The 23,648-nt window shown below is 35.6% G+C and overlaps 1 protein-coding gene and 1 long non-coding RNA gene across 3 annotated transcripts in view; one reads left to right on the top strand and one right to left on the bottom strand.

The window, feature by feature from the left end:
* The window catches only part of LOC145239820 (zinc finger CCCH-type with G patch domain-containing protein-like), a 388,887-nt gene that overhangs the window by 215,365 nt on the left and 149,874 nt on the right, over positions 1–23,648 (bottom strand). The gene's annotated exons all lie outside the window — the stretch shown is intronic.
* The window catches only part of LOC145239822 (uncharacterized), a 94,465-nt gene that overhangs the window by 1,191 nt on the left and 69,626 nt on the right, over positions 1–23,648 (top strand). The gene's annotated exons all lie outside the window — the stretch shown is intronic.

The raw sequence follows: 23,648 nt of genomic DNA, 5'->3' as shown, positions 1-23,648 counted from the left end.
ACACTGTCAATTTTTAATATGGGGAAAACTCAGCTCCCCGTAAAAGTGGCACTCTGCATGTAAACAAAAATAAAAAATTGCCTCAATCTAGGAGGATTTCTCTTTCACTGAGGATAATTCAATTTCACCCCAAAACCCGAGAAACATGAAGATCTGACGTTGTCCGGGATTGAACGAGGACCCCCCCTTTTTTTTTTGTTGCGTCCAGCCCTTAACATCTTATATTACTTTTTTTTTTTTTTAATCCTTATTTTTGGCATTTTATAAGATTTAATTTTCAAGGATGTCGATTAAAGGATATTTACTCCACATTAATTGCGTGTAAATAAAGCGACATTCGTTTAAATAAATTTCCAATAAATTAAAAGCCTTGAATTACGGCGTTTATCCAAACCAATGAGAACTTCTGTACTTTTCTGTTTCAAGTCTTGAATTTCTTTATTAACATTTCGGTGCTTCTACAGAATTTGAACCGAACCAAACCTAACACTTATAATTAGGGTTTAAAAACAATAATTAGAGTTTAAAAACGGTTCGGTTCAAATTCTGTAGAAGTAACAACTTTTTAATTCTTATCTTTTAATTTCTTCATTTTTTTAGATAAAATTTAAAGGCAGCATTTCCTATTTAATACCAAGTATGAACAATCATTATAAAATATGAAAAAAAAAAAAAATTTATCCAAGTACTCTGGGTAACGAAGCTTTAGAATATATATGTTTCTGTGGGTGGCTGGGTCTATCTCCGAAACGCTAGGATGAGTTTTTAAATAAAGAAGCAAAAACTACATTTACCAGTGTAAACATTGAGTCCTCTTTTACTTGTCTCCTCTCCACGAAAGCTTTTTTTTTTTTTTTTTTTAATGTAGAGAAATTCATCTCCTCAAAAATGAAGGACTCTGAATAGTAGCAAAAAAAAAAAAAATCTATATATCTGTGTGTGTGTGTGTGTGTGTGTGTGTGTGTGTGTGTGTGTGTGTGTGTGTACATTTCCCTACCAAACTACTCTGTCAATTTTCAGTCTACAGACGCGAGATTTGACATAAGGGGTATTGGGATGTGGGAAAATCTTTTTAATCGGTTTTCGGCCAGAAATTTGGCTATCAAGGGGTCAAAGTTCGACGATTTGATCTTTGAAAACTCTGCCAATCTCCTCCGCCAATTTTGGGTGTAAACACTTGAAATTTTAAATGTAGGTTACTTGGACATGGATCAAACTTTTTTATTTTTAATTTGATTTAAGCCCCAAACAATAAATGTTAAGCGATGAAAATTGAGGTCAAAGTTAAAAAAAAAAAAATTGACCTTTGCAGTCTCTAGAAAATTACTCGACCAATTTGAAATTTTACATAAAGTTGTATTCAGACATAGGACAAGCTTTTTAATCAGTTTTTGGTCGAAAATTTGGCTGCCAAGGGGTCAAAGTTTAAAAGATTTGACATTTGCGGTCTCTAGCAAACTATTCAGCCAATTTTGGATCTAAACACTTGAAATTTTGAATGTAGGTTTCCTGGACATTAGTGAAACTTTTTAATATATGCACATAAAGTTATGAAAAGTACATAGGGCCCGATCAAAGCCAGGCTGAACTACTAAATAAAATTGTTCCGTTCGAGAAGGATTTCATCCTCGAGAACAGAATACATTATATTACATTTCGAACCATTACTGCGTCTGTAACTGTTTCCCTACATACTCTGTACATGTGTCATACGATTTTTCACGAGAAGCAAAGTGTAGTATCTGTTCTGATACTACACTTTATCGTTTCTGTCCATGGTCAGTAACGGAGAAATCCTTCTAGACTTAATTTTTTTTCCCCAAAAATCTGAGTGCTCGAATTTTCCTCACATCAAAAACTGACCTTGTGTCTAACTCTGTCCGTGTACAGAAGGCAAGCAAACGGGGGTCATTATCCATTTATACCCGTTTTCATAACGATTGTTTTAATAACAATACAAATATATATATATGCATTTTATTACAATACAAATATATATATATATGCATTGTGTGTGTAAGTTCGTTCCTTATGGACACTGAAACTTTTGAAATTTCATAATAATATACTTTATGTGTCTAGGTGTGTTCTTAGATAGGTTTTGTATCAGAATGCCTCAAATAAGTATCAAAAATCATTAATCGATAATCGAAACACCCAATTAAAGAAAGAAATGTCCAATTTTGAACAAAGTTAATACCCTATAAAGCCTAGCATCACAAGTGCACTTGAGAAGTTTTATCGCCACATAAGCAGAAAGAGCAGGCATATGAAACTCAACGGTAGGCTCTTTGATAAGATAGGAGCACATTCGAAATGAATGTTTCTGCTTGGAGCACCATAGAACCACAACACTTGACTTTTGAATTTTAAAATTTAATTCAAGCCATTATATAAAAATAAATTTATAAAATAAACAAGTTCTTTACAGTGCAATGTAGACTATAATCTATTATAGACGAAGTCACTGCAGGGAGACATGTGAAATTTCCTCATGGTGCGCCATGTTAGGTCTCACACTAGAGCAGAAAAAACGGGCTATTTCACCAATTTCGATGACAATAAAAGTATTGGAAGTGTGGAACATTCGTTGATTCTCATTCAATCCCGGGCAACGTCGCGTCTCCCTGCTAGTATGTATATCATCATCGGTTTAACGTCCGTGTTACATGCTGACATGTGTTGAACAGCTTGACCAAAGTAACTTATCTCTGGCCAGGTCTTTATTTATCTTTCAGATCCATTTGTATCACTTTGTCCCATGTTTTCATTGACTTTTCCCTGTGAACTGACCCTGCCACCTTAACTGTTCTACATCTGTTAACACAAAAACTCTTTCAACATTGTCATACCATCGAAGGCTATTTTTCAGTACACATCTCCCTACACTCTACAGATTTAGATAATTAGATCTAAGCTTGTTTTTTTTAACACATTACACATCTATCATATCACTTTGATATCATTTCTTTCCATGCAGCGCATGTCCTCAATCCTCCAGGTTTCACTTCCATACATTATTACATTGTGTATATGTCTAGTTTTGCACACATCTCCTTTATCATGACATGGAAGAAACACATAAAAATAGAAGAAAATATTTAATCTTACTATTAATTTAATTTGTTTATATATATATATTTTTAGCTTATAAGTGTATATTAAGTACGTAGTTCGAATTAATGATTCCCCCGCTTCAACTGCTCAGTTATTTTAAAAATGTTATTTAAAACAAGAAGCGGCCTATTAATTAAAGGCAACAAACGAATTATCGTACTCAGCAATATTTTTTTTTTGTTATTTAAATTAGAGGGTACAAGTTAAAGGCAAGAAATGAAGGAATCATTAACCGACTAATTTTGCAAAATACTATGTGAGGAATATCTCTCATAGCCTGAAGGGGCCCGATGTCAAAAATAAGTTTTTTTTTAATACTCATATTGCATATTCATTGCACCATTCTTATATCATTTCTCCCCATGCAACGCATGTCCTCAATTCTCACGGGTCAGGTTTCACTTCCATACATCATCAAACTGCAGACATATGCCTAATAGAATCTTCCCTTGGTTGACAGGTAATGCTCTGCTGGTTTATAATGACAGAAATTCTCTGAACTTACTTTTTTTTTTTTTTTTTTTTTTTTTTACACAGTGATCACCACTTATCAAGGCCCGGAAGCCACTCAGGGATAAGGGTTATTGCAAGTACATTACGTTAGTGTGGAGATTTGATGAAGTGTTTACTTAAGGGGGCAGTTCATTAGGAATTTGTTAACGTTGGACTTGAAGACATCCAAGTTGTAGTCCGGAGGGAAGCAGGCAGACGGAACAGGAGAGAGGTTGCAGGGTAGAGAAAAGGGCATCCCCCACTAAGCCACAAAGTCTATTTTGTACTCTGTCAAGGCAGGATATGCTGTTTTTAGCAGCTCCTGCCCAGATATGGCAACAGTATTTCATTCTTGGGCGTACTTGGCTTTTATATAGATAGAGAATTGCATCAGTAGTGAGATATCTTCTGGAGTGGTAGAAGGATCCCACCATCTTTCCAGCGACCTTGGCAGCAGACTTGATGTACGTGTTCCATTTCAGATCAGGAGTAAAGGTCAAACCCAGAAGCTTGTCAAAACACGGGGCCTCACCGAGACGAGAGCCATCCATCACAATTGATACCAGATGGGGATCAGAGCGTTGATGATGTAAGGATAGGAGTTTGGTTTTGGATGCATTAAAGGTAACCAGCCACATCTTCCCCCACTGAACCATGCGCTCGAGATCAGAGGAGAGAGAATCAGAGAGAACTTTGTCATTTACAGCCTTTCATGTGTTGCCGTAGATGGTCGTGTCATCAGCATAGATGTCTTACTGCATCCTTTCCGAAATCTTTCAAGCATACTAGCACGTGTTTCACCCTGTGTTCCAATAATATTACCAAATTAACAAAACTTTACAACATCCACATGTACTTTCAATAATAAATAATTACATTTATTTTATTTAATTCTTTGTAAAAATCAATTATTTATATATATATATATATATATATATATATATATATATATATATATATATATATAAGCAGAGAGATCCGATGTTGCTCGGGATTGAATGAGGATCAACAAATACTCTACATTTCCAATACTCTTATTGCGGTGAAATCGGTCATCCATTAATCAAATCGATTGATTGCCTGCTCTATTCAGGGACCTACCGGAAGGTCACATGCCTCCTTGCAATGATGCACTCTATAATACATTGTAATCTACATTGCACTGTAGAGAATCTACTGTTGATTTTATTAAATTGTTTTGAATTAAAGTTTAACTTGAATTAAAGTTTAAAATGCAAAAGTCAAGCATCATGGTTCAATTCTGCTCTAAACAGAAACATTAATTTCAAACATGCCTCTGTCTTATCAAAGAACCTACTGTTGATTTTATACGCCAGGCCCTTCTGCTTGTGTGGTGATAAAATTTCTCAAATACACTTGTAATGTTAGGCTGTATAAAAGTGTTAATCAGACTATTCATTCTTTAATGTTTTTTCTTGATTGTCGATTTATTGGATGTATTTCAATACAAAACTTCTCTAAGAACATTCCCAGGCACGGAAAGTACATCTGTGTGAAATTAAAAAAAAAAAAAAAAAACCGGCCCAGCCCTTTTAGAGTCTATAGGGAACGAACACATACACTGCCTTACATAAGTAGATATTTCTGGATTTAGAATATATGAAAATATAAGCATTCTCTGAAAAAAAAAAATTATTGTAGACTGATTCTTTCCTTTATTCAATGCTATGCAACCAACTAGTATATCAATATGTCTTTTTTATTTATTTGTCTGTCCATTCTACTTTTTCTTGGACACTACTGGGCCATTCTGGTTGAAATTTTGTATGGACTTTTGTTATAATACGGTGCAGCAAACTAAGTATTATGATAACTATTCCATGCACACTTGGGTATTATTAGGGAGTAGTATTTAATACAAAAATGAGCAGAAATTTAACCATATTTAACTATTAATTTGGAACGAATCACTCTTTCTAAGTCAACGGGTTATAAATTTTTCCGTTTTTAGTGGGCTAAAACGTCTAGTATATATATATATATATATATATATATATATATATATATAATGTGTGTGTGTGTGTGTGTGTGTTTATGTATGTATGACAGTTACTTTCTTTATATATTTTTAGTACGCTTATATGACTAAATCAGTCATTTGTGTACTTTATTTTTTGTTTGTATTTATTTAAGTATTTGTGTCTTTTTCGTCTGTTTCCATTAATGCATTCCTATTTTTTTCTTTCTATCCCATAACACACACACACACACACACACACACACACACACACACACACACAACTATATTTCTTCGGCCTCTTTTCAGTTTGGGAGAAAATGGATACCGCATGTAAGGGTGTATGTCGAGAAGTCTACAGTGACGTAAAGGTTGCGCAATCATCATACGCACATCACATCTGAACCAGAGTTGCTTGAGTTGAGAGGCAAGCAAAAGTCCCGGGTCGACTATAAACCATGTTGGGATGAGCAAAAAATTATCGGTGTTATTTCAGAGCTTTTCTCCACCAACCCCTCACAAAAAGAAAAGAAAAAAGTAATTGTCAACTAAATATTCTTTAAATAAACAGATGTCTCTTTATCTATATAACTAGCAGGGGTGCCCGGCGTTGCTCGGGTATTTGGAGGTGTATGCTGTGCAAAAAAACCCCAAAAAAATGGTTAATTTTTTAAAACTTTGACCCCTATTATGACCCCTTAAAATTTATAGTTTCGGGCTCAAATCACTTTATTAAGTTAGATCCAGGTTCAAGAAACCTATGTCTAAAATTTCAAGTGTCTAGACCCAAAATTGTCGGAGGAGTTTGGTAGAGTTCTTAAAGGTCAAATCGTTGAAATTTGACCCCTTAACAGCCAAATTTCTGGCTGACACCCGTCACATCGATTTTCCCAAATCTCAGTACCCGGTATTTCAAATTTCGAGTCTATAGACTAAAAATTGACAGAGTTATTACGTAGGGAAATGTACACAGACAGACAGACAGACAGACACGTTCACTTTTATAGATATATAGATAGATTATAAAACTCTATGGACCGTCCGGGCTAGCTTGCTTGAACCTTGTCTTCCACGATCGGGCGATTCCATCTTTTAAAAAAGGAAGACAGATGAATTTGTGTGTGTGTGGGGGGGGGAGTTATAGCTCAGAATGAGGGTGGGGTGTTGTATGTTTTGGTTTCGATTCTAGCTGATGGCACCCAAGACGTATATATTTTTAGTTTTGATCTCACTACTATATATAAGGTTCAATAAAATAATCGATGGAGAATTGTCTCTATAATAATAAATACGTAATCTGCATGAATTAAAATATCAGATTTAAGCGTATCTTATGACCAGGCAACACCAGGCGTTCTGCTAGTTTATTTAAAATTGTAACCATTTAATTTTATTTTTTAATATTCTTTATTCTACCTAGGCAGCCCTATTAGTGTTCTCCAGTAGAGGGACGCCTCAGACAATTAACAATAAACTACCCCCCCCATCTCAATGGGTGAGAAGGTAAAGCCTGGGAGGGTGGATATCTTAGAACTGCACAGGACCAAACCTCAGTCAACAGAGAACAACCTGCCAACAATCTCACCAACAACCACCCTGAGCACATTTTTGATGCCCATGTGCCGAACCCACGTGGACATGCTTACGAAGCCAGAAAACAGCACATCTCCCATAACTTTTGGAAACATTTTCACTGAGATTTGGGTTGCAATAAGCCTCCTCAAGGTCCTAGTCTTCTTTGCACTCCCAGTAGAAATCTAGTTAGTGCTCTCCCTCTTCGGTCTTTCCATTCTCCTTGACCCTTCACGGCTATTTTGGGTGGTATCAACCTAGACTGATGCTTTTTTTTTATTATATTTTATAAGTCTTGCAGTTTCAGTTCACTTTGTTTGTTTTTTTTTGCCATTATTATTATTATTTTTATTATTATTATTATTATTATTATTATCATTATTATTATTATTATCATTATTATCATTATCATTATTATTATCATTATCATTATTAACTTTACAGTTTTGTAATGTTTTACACTAGTTTTTTTTTTTCAATTCAAGAGCAGATTTTTACACCAAAGCTTCTGAGCATAGTCAAAGAGTAAATTAGATGGAAAGCACCTGGCATAGGATGCTTGCTGTGCCAAGCAGAACTGACTTCTGGAGTACGGTGATGTTGGACTTGATTCCCAAGGAGTCCAACTGTTTCTCAAGATCATCTGGAATTGAGCCAAAGCACACTTATGATTATTGGCACGATGGAAGTTTTCTGATTCTACAACCTAGCAATCTCCATCCTTAGTTTCTGATAATTCCATAGTTTCTCATTCTTTTTGTCTGTTAAGCTGATGCCGTTTGGGCAAGCCACATTGTTATTATTAATATTATTTTTATTATTTTAATCCAGTCATAGATACAGGTGGAGTGGGGAGAGAATGCTGAGTGAGCATTTTCGCTTGTTAATATTCGTCTGATAAACGGCCAAATCCGAGCAGACACGACAAGGAAATTAATTTGCATTATGGCAACTGAAGACGGTCTAATAGAACTGCCTAACTTAAGATTCGGTTGGGAAAACTAATCAAATTAAAAAAGAAATCAATAATTCAACACATCAAGTCTTGTGAGATTTTATAAGTTGGACCAAAATAGCATTTCAGCTGACGAATCAAAATCTGATTGAGCCAATTTTCATCTGTCATCATGGTTGCAAAATGTCATTGAATTATCCTTTTGTAAAACAATATGCAAATTGGTTGGTTACATGACCACTATATTACAAAGCTATTTGTCTTTTTTTTACTAGGGGGTCACCATTTATCAAGGTCTAAGGGCCACTCGAGAATAAGGGTTAATGAGTGTCAGATAGACTGTAATACAAGACCGTAAGGATCAGTAATAGTGGAACTTTGGTAGGGTTCGATTATTTAACAGGACAGCTTGACAAGAACTTATTTCCACTAGATCTGAAAATGAACATGTTATAGTCAGCTGGGAAGCAGCCCTGCAATATTGTCTTCCACAGGCGGACAGTTCTAGAAATTAAACCTTACTCATGGAATTTTTGTTTAGTTTTAGGCACTGATAGAGAGCATTTTTATTGTGAATACGAATTTGGCATTTTAATCTCAATGTTAATATGACAAATGACTCATCTTTATAAATATACAGATAAACTTGTTTGCATATATATATATATTTTGTTTACAGAAAGTTTTAGATGAGATAAGTCATTGGTACTGTCGGTTTCAAACCTGATAATTAGAACCATTTTAGATACCCATATCAAGCTCTCTTCAGCCAATATTCATCTCATATATGGGTGAGTATTGGCTGAAGAGAGCTTGATATGGGTATCTAAAACGGTCCTAATTATCGGGTTTGAAACCGACGGTACCAAAGACTTATTTCATCTAAAACTTTCTGTAAACAAAATATAAATAATACGCTCTTATTTTCGTATTTTCCTTATAATTGAGCACTCTGCTAGATTTCTTTTTCTAAAAAAACATTATATATATATATATTTTTTTTTTTACAAGGGTGTCACCACTTATCAAGGCCCAGAGGCCACTCGAGGATAAGGGTTAATAGGTATACATTAGTCATTGTGATTTTAGCATAGTAAACAGTGGGAATTTTGAAACTTGGATTACTTAGGGGGACGATTCAATTAGAACTTGTTCACATTGGACTTTTTCTTTTTTTTTTTTCATAGGTATGAACTCATTATCAAGGCCAAGAGGCCACTCAAGGATAAGGGTTAAAGAGTGTACAGTAGAAATTGGACAATATAATAATCATTAGTAATGAAAATTTGTTAAATTTGATAACTTATATGGAACGGCTCATCAAGAACTTATTTACGTTAGACTTGAAGACAACCATATTGTAGTCAGCCGGAAAGCAGGAAAACGGAAGACAATTCCACAGGCATGCAGTTCTAATAAAAAAGCTTTGTTCATGGAATCTACGTTTAGGTTTAGGCACAGATAAAGAGTGGGGGGAATTATTGATAGTGTTTACAGCTAGACGAGTGTTTCTTGTGAAAGTTTGGCGAGGGGGGACCATAGATTGAAGCTCAGTCGAACACTTTCCATGAAAATAACGATACATCAGAGACAAAATCGCAACATCTCTTCTGTGAGATAGAGGTTGCAAGGAAGAGAAAAGGACATCTCCTACGAGGCTACGAAGTCTATTTTGAACTCTATCAAGACAGGCCAATTCCTTTCTAGCAGCTCCTGCCCAGATGTGGCAACAGTATTCCATCCTTGGACGTACCTGGCTCTTATATAGATAGAGAATTGCATCAGCAGTGAGATATCTACTGGATCGATAGAAAGATCCCACCATTTTTCCAGCGGCCTTGGCAACAGATTTGATGTACGTGTTCCATTTAAGATCAGGAGTAATGGTCAAGCCCAGAAGCTTGTCAAAACTTGAGGCCTCCTGAAGACGAGAGCCATTCATTTCAATTGATGCCAGATGTGGATCAGAATGTTGATGATGTAAAGAGAGAAGCTTGGTTTTAGATGCATTAAAAGTAACCAGCCACTCCTTTCCCCATTGTACTACATGCTCAAGATCAGAGGAGAGAGAATTGGAGAGAACTTGGTCGTTTACTGTCTTAGATGTGCTACCATAAATGGTAGTGTCGTCAGCATAAATGTCTACAAATGATGTAAGGATGTGATTTGGAAGATCATTAATGTAGATCAGGAAAAGAGTTGGGCCCAGGATGGACCCCTGAGGGACACCGGCATTAATACTGTGGGCTTCTGATTTTTGCCCATCAACTACTACTCTTAGGAACCTATCAGAAAGAAATGATTTAATAATTGAGAAGACATTTCCAGCTATACCATAGCTAGAGATCTTATGAAGTAAACCTTTATGCCATACCCTATCAAAGGCCTTAGATATGTCAAGAGCAATTGCCCTAGAAATAATATATATATATATATAATTAAACAGACAGACCGACACACAGATATATATATATATATATATATAACTCACGGTCTGTGTGTCGGTCTGTCTCCATTTTTTTTTTTTTAAAGTGCATCTCTATTGAGATGTAATATTGCAGAGCGGCGTGAAGCGGGTCAAATAATTGCATATTTTGTGGACTATTATTTTATATATATAAGCCGGTAAAACCAGCTGCTAAGAAGTCAAAATTTAAAAAAAACAACAAAACTGGAACTTGGCAGGCGTACGTTGCTCTTTTACGTATGCACAAATGTACATTTATACATTTAAGTTAGTTCATTTTAAACTATTTCTTATCCATCTGACGATAGCTCAAATGGTAATGACGAAGGCTGGAGCGCTAAATGCTTAGGCTTTGATTCCAGCTAATGGCACCCAAATTATATTAATTTTTATTTTTGAAATCACTACTATATATTGGTTACAATATAATAATCAATAAAGAATATTTAAGCATTATTTACAACCGAGCAACGCCAGGTGCCCTGGTACTATATATATATATATATATATATATATATATATATATAAAACATAATTCAGTATATAACATCAGGAACAAGTGACTGGAAGGGTTTTATATAAAAAGTGAGAACTCTTGGGATAAATGTTAGCTTTTATGTTTCTTATGTGTACGATGTAACTAGTTCATTGTTTAAAAGAAAATATATTTTACTAGATGTACCCAGCGTTACCCGGTATAAAACGTGATGTTAAATCCCTTAAAAAAACAAGTGAAGTATGCATGGTCCCCCGTGAGTGCACAGTGAACGAGGCATAAAAAAATGACTAAGTTCAGCATTTGCCCCCACCCCACCTCATTTAGCCACAAAAGTCCCCAGGGTACATCGAATTCTGGTGAAAATGAACAAACTGTGCAGTTTTAGGCCTTAACATATGTAAATTTGAGTTCTACACCGTGCAAAAAAAAAAAAAAAAGAAAAAAAAGAAATGACTAAGTCCATCATTTGCCCCCCTCCATTTAACCCCAAAAGTCCCTAAGGCCTTAACATATTTAAATTTGAGTTCAGCACCATGCAAAACTGCTAAATAGACATACACAGAAAATTTTGGACAAATATGGTAAAATAGTCCCAAAAATGGAGTGTTTTTATTAGCCATTAGCCATAAAAGAGCCCCTGGGGCACATCTGAGAGTTATTGTGAAGTATAGGCAAACTAAATTATATAGAAATCAGTTAGTTACAACTTGTAAAAAAGTTTTATAAAAATCTAAGGCATCAAATTTTTTTTTAATAAGTATAAAAGTGTCAATTTTAGTCATTTTAACCCGAAAGGCATCTCTCTGGGGGGGGGGGCAACCAGAGTTTTCTCAGAAAATCTGTTCTGTTACTTTTTTACTCATATCATGTTTAATGTTTGTGCAAAATTTTTTTAAATTTCAAGGCGTAGTTACTGAGAAAAGTGTGGATGGATGAACAGACAAGGATGAATTTACAGGTCCAGCCTCCTTTTGTTGAGGAACCAAAAATGAAATTAAAAAAACAGAAAGAAATTGAGATATGTGTGTGTGTAAGTATTGTTTTTTTTCTGAACAGTTCACTTCTTGCAAGTAAAAAAAAAAGTACTCAAACTCAAATTGAAACCAGAACCTAAAGACAGTGAGTCAAGTACAATAACCATTAGACCAGCTTGTCACGATTTGAAAGTATTTTCAAACAGTTGACAAACAGATAAAAATCTGATGCCCCCTGCCCTAAGTACCAATTTTTCAATTTTGACCCCTTAGTAGCCCTTTTTTCTGGATGAAAAACGATTAAAAAATTTTAATATGTCTGAATACCCTATATACCAAATTTCAAGTCTGTAGATCAAAAATTCGTTGAGTATATAGGTTGAGAAGTGTCTTAACACACACACATTCTTACTTTTATATATGTATAGATTGTAATACAAAAAACTTGATTAGTTTTTCAGTGCTCGATTCAATTGCTTGAGAAATTTTCTCGTCATCCTTTTTAATAGACTGATATTTTATTCGGTTGAACATCCTTTTTACATGCTAACAATATGTTGGACAACTTTTATAAATTGACTTCCAAAGTAATCCATCTCCAGCCAGGTTTTTATTTATATCTCTTTCATTCAGGTCCATTTCTATCACTTCCATATTTTCCTTGCCCTTCCATTGTGAACTGGACCTGCTACCTCAACTGTTCTACATCTATTAACACAAGAAATATCATTCATTCTTTCAATATGGCCACACTATCAAAGTCTCTCTATATCGCCCAGATTTAATGTTCTTCTGAGGTCAACGGAATTAAGCCTGTCTTTAAGACTCACATTACACATTCATCATATCATTCTCATATCATTTCTCTCCATGCAACGCATGTCCTCAACTCTCACTGGCTAAGTTTCATTTCCATACATCGTCACACCGCTGCGTACATATGCCTGTGCCTGACAGACTCTTCTCTTTGTCAACAGTGGCAACACTCGGTTGGTTTGTAACGGCAAAAGTTCCCTGAATTTACTCTGTCCACTTTTAATTCTTGCAATCACACAAGCACCTGCTCCACCTTGTGCTCCAATGGTATCACCAAGGAAACAAAAGTAAATAATTTTAAATGCTTTAAGCACTTTATTGTAAAAACAACATGAACACAAGTATATATTACTTTAAAAGATTAAGTGTGGCACTCTCATTTGCCTGCTTTTCAGCTGACTTCAATTTGGTAATCTTCAAGTCCAACATAAACAAATTCTTGATGAACCGTCCCCTTAAGTAATCCAATTCATCAAATTTACATTACTAGCGATTACTACGATATTATCCCATTGACTATTGTACACTCAATAATCCTTATCTTCGAGTGGCCTCCGGGTCTTGATAAGTGGTGACTTCTATGTAAAAAAAAAAAAAAAAAATGTGGTTTTAAAAATATCTCACTTCATTCCCAAAAATATCTTCGGATTTGTTGCATTCTCTTGGTCATCAGATGATATAATTTCCAAATTTGAACCTTTATGCACACAAATATGTAAACAAAGTTTTTTTCTTGTTTTAGCATCAGCAAATAATGTTCCACGGTGAATATTAATGATTCACTTTAAAAGAATTAACATTCGCTTTTAACAATAACAGAGGACGTGATAGTTCCTGGAGGAAGTATATAAATAAAACTACTTATGTATATAAACTTACAAGTAGAGAAATATTGATAAGAAATAAGCAAAATTATAAGACTTCCCTTAATGATATACCATAAAAGAAAAAAAAAAAAATCTAAAAACTGTTTAAAATTAGATGCGCAGAGAAAAGATAAGTCTCTTACGAAGTCATAGGAAATCGCATTTGTTTTTTTGGGGTTTTTTTGAGAGCGAGAAACACTTGGACAGATAGTAATGAATTACATTATACAACTGATAGCTCAAATGTACAAAATAATCCTAAAGGATGAAGATGCACAAATGAAAGGAATATAAAAATTCAAGAAAAAAAAAAAAAAGAAGGAATCCACACTCCTTTAAATTTGTGTTTTTTTTTGTGTGTATGGATATTCATATTAAAAACCCTTTTTTCTATTTATTGTATTTATTTGCTTCCCCACCAAAGCAAATTAGGCACAAGGCCGTTTTTAATGTGGGGTAAAAACAAGCTCCCCTAAAAGTAGGCAAAAAGGGGGCACTCTGGTTACCAAAAATAATAATTGTCCCAGTATAGAGGGTTTCCCCTCCATTGACTGGTACAAATTATCTTAAGTGCAGCATCTGAAGAACATATACTACACTTTGATCCCGGCCCGAAGGCCCAGAACAAGAGAAAAAAGGCAAGGTATTTATTTGCTCCCCCACCGAGCAAATTAGGTACAGGGCCGATTTTTAATGTGAGGAGTGAAGGGGAAATGGGGACCAACACCCTGGGGAGTAGGGGAGCTGGATAGTGACAATTGGTATGAAGGGTTGCCCCTACATTGACCAAGGTCTTATATGTGGGATTGCTCCCACGTATGGTCTTCGCTTGCAGTATCTGCCGGAACAGATACTACACTTTGATCCCGGCCCGAAGGCCAAGAGCAACAGAAAAAAGGCAAAGTATTTATTTGCTCCCCCACCGAGCAAATTAGGCACAAGGCCGATTTTTAATGTGAGGAGTGAAGGGCAAATGGGGACCAATTCCCCGGGGAGTAGGGGAGGGGTTAGTGACAATTGGTATGAAGGGTTGCTCCTACATTGACCAAGGTTTTATAATGGTTTTTGCTTGCAGTATCTGCCGGAACAGGTATTTATTTGCTCCCCCACTGAGCAAATTAGGCACAAGGCCGATTTTTAATGTGAGGAGTGAAGGGAAAATGGGGACCCACTCCCCGGGGAGTAGGGGAGCTGGATAGTGACAATTGGTATGAAGGGTTGCCCCTACATTGACCAAGGTCTTATATGTGGGGTTACCCCCACATATGGTCTTTGCTTGCAGTATGTATTTATTTGCTTCCCCACTGAGCAAATTAGGCACGGTGTGGAGAGGTGGTGTGTAGGGAGGAATCAAAACAACAGTAGACAGCCCGGGTACAGAGAGGTGTTTAAAAAAAAAAAAAAAAAAAAAAAAGTTGTAGTAGGCAAGCAGGCTCGAACCTGTAACACAAAGGAGGAAAAGAACGTGGAAAAAAAAATGTCTTAGCTGATGCATCCATCATGAAACCGGAAATCGCGAGCGTTGGAATTAAGCATAGTCAATCCAATGGAGACGATGACTTTGCGAAAATGTCGATGCAAAAACCGACCCCCTCTTTGTAAAAAACGTCTCAGTTGAGGGTGGAAGAATGAATATTTTTAGCCAATTTTTTGATATTTGTCATCTGAGAGACCAAGCTTTTTTGTCACGTTCTGGCATGTCTGTCAAAAGTTTTTTTGCAACACACACACACACACACACATTCTGCCTTTTATATTATAGATAGATATAGAAGAAGAAGAAGAAGAAGAAGAAGAAGAAGAAGAAGAAGAAGAAGAAGAAGAAGAAGAAGAAGCAGAAGAAGCCCTTGATTTTAATCAATGTCAGGACATAACGTGGTGTAAAACTGTTCTGTTTGGAGTTAATTTTAACCCATATTTCTAGCATATGTACACATATATTTAAAAATGAAAACAGCTTCTAAAGACATTAAATAATACTTAGCTTTGTGGGCACGCAAACAAGGACACAATATGTTGGAGAATAACTACAGATTGAATTCCGCATTTTATGGGTGTGAGTCCAAACAACAACAACGACAAAAGTAATTTCTAAAGTTTACAGCAGGGAAGTGGGCCTGTGGATGGAAGTGAGAATATCCAACTAATTGGGCGGGGACGAGTCTTCAAGCCAGTTCTGATCCAGACACATGAAACATTGGAACCAATTTATATACCATTTTTAGGAGGCAGAAAATGTCAAAAATGATTTTACAATTTAGATTTTAGCATTTCTCTTTGAGATACGCCAACGGTTCCTGCTAAAAGGCATTGACAATCTCCATTTTGCAATTCTGCCAATGTTCTTTCAGAAAGTAATTGCTTTTTATATCTTTCTTTCTTTCTTTCTTTTCATTTCTTCTTCAAAAGCTAAAGGAAGTTATGACAATGTTTCTAAGAAGAAATCACCTAGATGCAAAAAAAAAACTTAAAAATTCTATTATTTATCAGATCTACCTACCTGGCATTGCCCGGGAATTTATTTGTTTCACTTATTGACTGCACCACCCGTTTTTCTGCATTTTCTCCTAGGTTTACTTTCGGCAGGCTCGTAAATCTCACTTCCTTTATTTTGTCCTTTAGTCCTCACATTCCATGAGTGATATTATGACAAAGGGGGAAGAATTGCTATTTTATGAGTGGAAATCTATCCATCTAACACTTATCTATTTTTTTATTATAGTTTTTAACCTTGAAGTAGTATTTAAAGTTCTTTTTAGCTTCTTACATTAAGTGGCATCATGCTTTGTCTGGAGTGATTTCCATTGAAAAAAAAATTGATTTCTTATAGGAAAATGTTTACAGGTTTTTTTAAAGATGATTCAAAACATGCATGGTCATCCTTATAATAGGCCAGATGATTGCTCAACAGAAGTCTTATATTTTTTTGAAGTTAGTTTTATATATATACTAGCAAAAGTACCCGTCGTTGACTGGGTTCAAAAACAGCCTACAGAAAATGGACTCTGATTTATTAAAGCACTACCAGGTGTTTGGAGGTGTGTGTGCTGTTAAATAAAAAAGAAACCGGGGGTGGGGGTAAAGTTGGTAGGAAACCGGGGGGGGGGGGTCGAACCCGAAGCCCTGAGGCAAAGTTTGAAAATAAAATGTGAAAAAAACATGAACCGTTCGGCCAGCCAGAATGAGTTACTGAAAGATGTTTGAATTTATTTAAGTAAGAACCAAATGGACAGGTTCCCGCACGGAAGTCGTAGAGAGGTTCAGACACATAATGAAATTTATAAATTGAAACAATTAAAAAGCGTGGAAAAATAAATTAAACTAATCTTTATATACTTATTCACCTGGCTATTCAATAACTGAATTTCAATTAACTGAAGTAATAAAGAGAATAGCAAGTCAGACAACCCCCACTTTCTGAAATGAATTTAGAAAAAAATATTAATAAAAAGTCAGCAGTAAGAGTTTAAAGCCATCAGAAATGATAAGAAAAATCAAATTAGTGACATATTTCTACGCTTACTGTCATCAAAATCAGTGAAATCTCCATTTGTCAATCAAATCGATTGATTGCCTGCTCTAGTCGGGGACCGACCACGTTGCATCAGGAGAAAGCCTCACATGCTTCCCTGCAGTGACTTAATCCACAATACATTGTAGTCTATAGTGTACTGTAGAGAATCTGTTGATTTTATAAAATTATTTTTATATAATGACTTGAATTAAAGTTTAAAAAGCAAAAGTCAAACATCATAGTTCAATTGTGCTATAAACAGAAACATTCATTTTGAATGCACCCCTGTCCTTATCAAAGAGCCTACTGTTGATTTTACAGGCCGAGCCCTTCTACTCGTGTGGTGATAAACTTTTAAAATACACTTGTGATATTAGGCTATATCAGAGTGTTAACTTTGGTCCAAACCGAACTGTTCCTTCTTTCATGTGATATGTAGTTCAATACAAATAATAAAATCACACTTACTCATCAGTCTAGCACCTCTTGGCAGACAATGTTCTTTTTTATTGCCGTGTCTCTTTTAAATGTTCAATTTTTTTTTTTTTTTTGACATAATGTTTTGCTGACTTCTTTCTTTGATGAAGAAGCATTGCATATCGAAATTACTATGAATTCCTTTCTCGCATCATTATAACAATAATTAATCTATATATTAATACGATAGCATGTGTTATTTTCTGTGTCACACTTACATCTGGGTCGTTTAATTGCTATGTACTTCCATTTCTTATAATAAATAATTTTACCAAGAATTCTTCCTAAGTTTTGGTTTCGGTTTCAATTATAACTGATGGCATATGGTTTTGGTTTCAATTATAACTGATGACAGCACACACACATCTATTTTATTTTATAAATAATTTTAGCAAGAATTCCACATAAGTTTTGGTTTTGGTTTCGATTATAGCCAATGGCATCTTAGTAATCTATATTTTTATAAATAATTTTATCAAGAATTCTTCATAAGTTTTGATTTCGGTTTCGATTATAGCTGAAGGAACTAAAGTTTATATATATAATTCATAAGTTTGGAATTCGGTTTCGATTCAAGCTGATGAACCCAAGTCATATAGATATTTTTTATTTTTGAAATCGCAACTTTATAATATATAAAAATCGATAGGACATTAACTATATAATAATATATACGAAATCTGCAAAAATTAAAATATCATATTTAAGCATATTTTAAGACCTGGCTATGCCGGGCGTCTCTGCTAACTTGGATAAATACTTTTGCAAATACAATAATATCAGAGCATCTCCATTTACGCTGAACATCTACAGAATGCCAACATCAATATATTATATATGAATCAGTCTCCTGTGGAATTTCCACGGGTCCTGCTAGTTATATATTATTACAATGATATTTGAAAACAAAGCTATATCAAAGGGAGGTCATTCTAATGTTCTTGTCAAGGGTGCCAGATTGGCCTTTTTTTTGAAGCAGCTTGGTTCCAAAAATAGTATTTGGCCCTTTTTAAAAATGTAACGTACGAACTAACGAAGGAAGAAACAATCAGAATCTTATATAAATAGGAATTGGAGCGTAACTACTGTGAACTTTTACAGTCAAAGTGTAACGTGAGCCGTAAAAAAACAAAACAAAACATACTTTGTGCATTTGACATTAAAGTTTTGTTCAGCTAAGTATTCTGTTTTTATTTCATGTTCCATAGGTTGAAAAATGTAAAAGAATAGTGAATAGCACTTCTTTATGATAAAGTTTCAATAGAATTATCAATCATAAAAAGGTTTGGACATGTCTCCCACTTTTTTAGAACCAAACAAAATCCTTTGCCCTTTTTATATGCCAAACATCAAAGAACATCCCATCAATAGGAGAAGAACAAAACAAGCTTAGAGAAAAAAAGCAAAAAAAAAAATAAAGTGCATGCTTGTCTTCTATAGATTTAGAAACTACTGGATCGATTTCAACAAAACAGGGCATGCAGATGAAATCTAATCCAGGCTAGGTGCCATTTATGTAGAGTTAAATTTTCCCACATAAAAGGCCAAATTTGTGTTTTACTTTCCCTAGTGGGGAGGAAAGTAACAAGAGACATTGTTACATATCACTACAATTTTCTTTCAATGAGATTTCTACTCACTTTGAAATGACAGTTTGTTTTCAACAAGTCCGGTTGTTTACATACGGATCCAAAAGATCAAAAGTTAAAATATCGGCTGGCTGGTAACAATCAAACTGATAAAGTACATGTGACTCATGTTCTTTCTTTCTCTTTCATCTTGTTTATGCATTCTTTCTCTCTGTCTTTTTGATGAACGTTTTCCTCCCCCTTCCGTTTTGTCACCATGAAGAAGAAACAAGCATTTATGATTTTTTTTTTCATACAAACAAATCAAATTTTTGGACTGAAACTAGAGTTTTGTTTTACTGAAAAATAAAAACTACATTTTGTTATAAAATATTTTGCTCATTTTTTTTTTTTTCAAAAATGTTCAATTTTCAAAAATGATGGTCCTGTTCCCAAGCTCAGATAATTAATTCTCTGGAGAGAATTAATGATGCCGTACAATGACTGTGTATTACTCATCCAGATAGCAGCAGGCTACTGCGTTTGAGGATGTACACAACACGAGCTCCATCAAGAAAAGAAAACAATGGTTAACCACTGCTCGAAACAGATGTGACTTTTGTAAACCATAAAAGCTAGTGGCACCGTGCCCTGGATGATAACAATTCACCATCGAATATCTTTTCTGGCACATAGTTGCTAGAGATATCCCCACGGCACAGACATATCCAGATACACTTGCACGAGTATTACACTTGTAGTGTAATAGGCTGCTTAAACCTGAGCTATAACAGCATAGAAGGTCATGAAAGGTTAAACAGTGTCAGAGAAGTCATTTCTCATTAGTTAAATAGAATTTCCCCTGAGTATGATACTTATCTACTCTGATGTCATACTTCATCCTTCTCTCCTCAAACTATGACACAAAAAATCCTTTTAGACTGAGGCAAGTTTTATTTTCACCCCAATCCAGATTCAGAATAGCTTTTTAGGGAGGCAGTTAGATTTTTCCGTAGATTAAAAAAACAACTTTGTATCTTATTCTACTATTGTGGAAAGTCAAATAAATAGGGACAACTAAACTACCCTGTACACTTTGAGGCAACATATTTGCATCTAGCCAACCCCAAAACTCTTAAATCTTTATCGGCAATTTCTACTTTTCTTCTGCTTACCCTATTTTCCAACCCTATCAAATACTATGCCCTCTCCCAACCATCTTAGGTATGGCAAAAAATTGCATCAATTTGAGGAATGTGGAGTCATACCCATACCTCAGTTATCACTACTCATAAGTCCATTCTAACCCAAAGCAATCGTACCTGTTCTGACTTCATGTATGAGTTCAATAAAAATTATCATTAAAAAACTATTTGTTTAAAAAAAAAATTCGCATTATTTTCATTTAACACTTCTCTTCGACATCAGATGTCGGCCATTGCAGCACAAAGTAACTTTTTCCATGAAATTCTATATCATTTACATTGCTTCCAATGCACCACCATTTGAGTTCATTTTTTGACTAAGTGATTCCAAATCTTTCTTGGACTGCCATTTCCTCATTTACCTTTAATTTAAAGGTGTGTACATCCGTTTATCCAACCAGAGCTTTGGTAGGTAGTGGCAATGTAGAGCCAACTCCAGTCTGGGAAACTTCAGCCTTAATAGCAAGGAGTCTGAACTAACTGTCATCAAAGTGCACACTACAAATCCATCAAACCATAGCCATATCATTCCTCTGCATCTGCGGAAAAATCGAACTAATGGGAGGCCAGCATTCATTCATAGATAACATGTCGATATGTAAACCCACAAAAGATTATTCACATAAATTTTTATGTTTATCCACTTATAAAACAAATTAATTTACAAACTAATCATATACAAAAAAAAAACCATGTACAGTTTCTGCATAAAATGACTCTACAAGGGTTGACATGCCGTAAACAACCAACCAATCATATTATTTGGATTATTGTATCAATCCAGTAGATATCTACCTGCTGATGCAATTCTCTACTATATAAGAGCCTGGTACGTCCAAGGATGGAGTATTGTTGCTACATCTGAGCAGGAGCTGCTAGAAAGACCTTATCCTGCCTTGACAGAGTTCAAAATAGACTTTGTAGCCTAATAGGAGATACCCTTTTCTCTTCCCTGCAACCTCTTTCTCACAGAAGAGACGTTGCGAGCCTGTCTCTACTTTATCGTTATTTTCATGGTAAGTGTTCGTCTGAGCTCCAATCTATGGTTCCTCCCCCTCGCCAAACATTCACAAGAAACACTCGTCTAGCCAAAATCACTATCAATAATTTCCCACACTCTTTATCTGTGTCTAAACCTAAATGTAGATTCCATGAACAAAGCTTCTTTCTTAGAACTGCACACCTGTGGAACTCTCTTCCGTTTGCCTGCTATCCAGCTGACTACAATATGGTCGTCTTCAAATCTAACGTAAACAAGTTCTGGATGAGCCATTCCCCTTAAGTAATCCAATTTACCAAATTTACATTACTAACGATTACTATGATATTGCCCCACTGACTACTGTACACTCTTTAACCCTTATCCTTGAGTGACCTCTGGGCCTTGATAAGTGGTGATTTCTTTGTAAAGAAAAACAAAATCAGACGACTGTTCTCATCATCATCAACCATTACACTCAATGGTGTGTTGGGCAACAAAAAATCCCCTACACCTCCGCCTATCGTGAGCCAGCCTAGCCAGTGAACCCCAAGAATGCTGCATAGCTTTCCTTTCCGGTCCTGGATATGACCTTAAACTATATCCGATGGTGAGGCCTCAGCTTGTGGGCTTTGGGAAGTTTGGAGCCACCCCTTAATTGCCATTGCTCCCAGGTCCACTCTGACCCGGAGTGGTAGTACCTGTTAGGGTCCCAACTATGGGTTAAATAGAAACTGACTTGAAAACAAACAAACAAATATATTCTATTAAAAACTTTCTTCAAAATCACTGGATTCGGCATTAAATAACCTAAAAAGGGTTGATATACCGTAAAACAAAAATAACTAACTAACCAACCAACCTCTCCCTTTCCCCCGTTCTTCTCCACATTGCTCTCGGCCTTCCTCTCTTCCTTTTTCCATCTGGGATCCCGTGCAATGCTGCTCTTGTGATTGATTGTGGGAGAATATGCCCAATCCACCTCCATTGCCGTTTCCTGATGATTAGGCCCATATCTTCCCGATGGTATCCCCACAGTATGTCTTCATTGGAGATCTTCTCAGGCCAGAATATCCTCAGTATTCGTCGAAGGCAGGTGATGTGGAAGGATCGAAGCTTGATGAAATCTGCTTCCGTCGTTCTTCAACATTCTGATCCGTATAGGAGTGTTGATACTATGCAGCTTTGATAGAGTTTGAACTTGATGTTGGTGTTGTATTGTGCAGATCTCCAGATGTTGCGCATTTTTATAACGTTTTGCCCAGTATAACGAAGGACTCATGTCAGTAAGAAACAATTAAATCATGCATGGTCCCCAATGAGTGCACAGTGAATGAGGCATAAAAAAAATGACTAAGTTCAGCCCCCTCCCCCCTCCATTTAGTCCCAAAAGTCCCCAGGGGATGCCAAATCCTGGTAAAATGAACAAAATGGTGCAGTTTTAGGCCTTAACATATGAAAATTTGAGTTCTGCACAATGTAAAAAAAAGAAATGACTAAGTTCATTATTTGCCCCCCACCCCCCACCCCCATTTAGCCCCAAAAGTTCCCAAGGCCTTAACATATTTAAATTTCAGTTTAGCACCATGCAAAACTGCTAAATAAACATACACAGAAAATTTTGAACAAATATGGTAAAATAGTCCCAAAAATGGAGTGTTTTTATTAGACATAAAGTGCCCCTGGGACACACTCCAGAGTTATTGCGAAGTATAGACAAACAAAATTATATAGAAATCAGTTAGTTACAACTTTTCAGAAAGTTTTATAAAAATCCAAGGCATCAATTTTTTTTAATAAGCACAATAGTGCCAATTTTAGCCATTTTAACCCGAAAGGCACTCCTAGGGGCTGGGGGGCAACCAGAGTTTTCTCAGAAAATCCGTTCTGTTACGTTTTTTACTCATATCATGTTTAATGTTTGTGCAAAATTTCAAAATATTCCAAGGCAAAGTTATTGAGAAAAGTGCGAACCGACGAACTGGCGAGAGTGAATTTATAGGTCCACCCTCCTTTTGTCTGGGGACCAATATTCAGTTCTGAATGAAATTCTTCAAGAGATTTGTTATATAGTCATGTTTATATAAACGACACCAAAGACAGCGTATATTATATCGTGGGGGGGGGGGGGGTTCAAATACGTCTCTTTATGAAATGTGAGTGTCTTTG

The sequence above is a fragment of the Euprymna scolopes genome, chromosome 19 (genome assembly GCF_053919585.1).
Source record: "Euprymna scolopes isolate OS-2025 chromosome 19, ASM5391958v1, whole genome shotgun sequence".
In the NCBI taxonomy this organism is placed as follows: domain Eukaryota; kingdom Metazoa; phylum Mollusca; class Cephalopoda; order Sepiida; family Sepiolidae; genus Euprymna; species Euprymna scolopes.
Note: the sequence above shows the minus strand (reverse complement) of the source record. Positions and strands in the feature narration are given on the sequence as shown.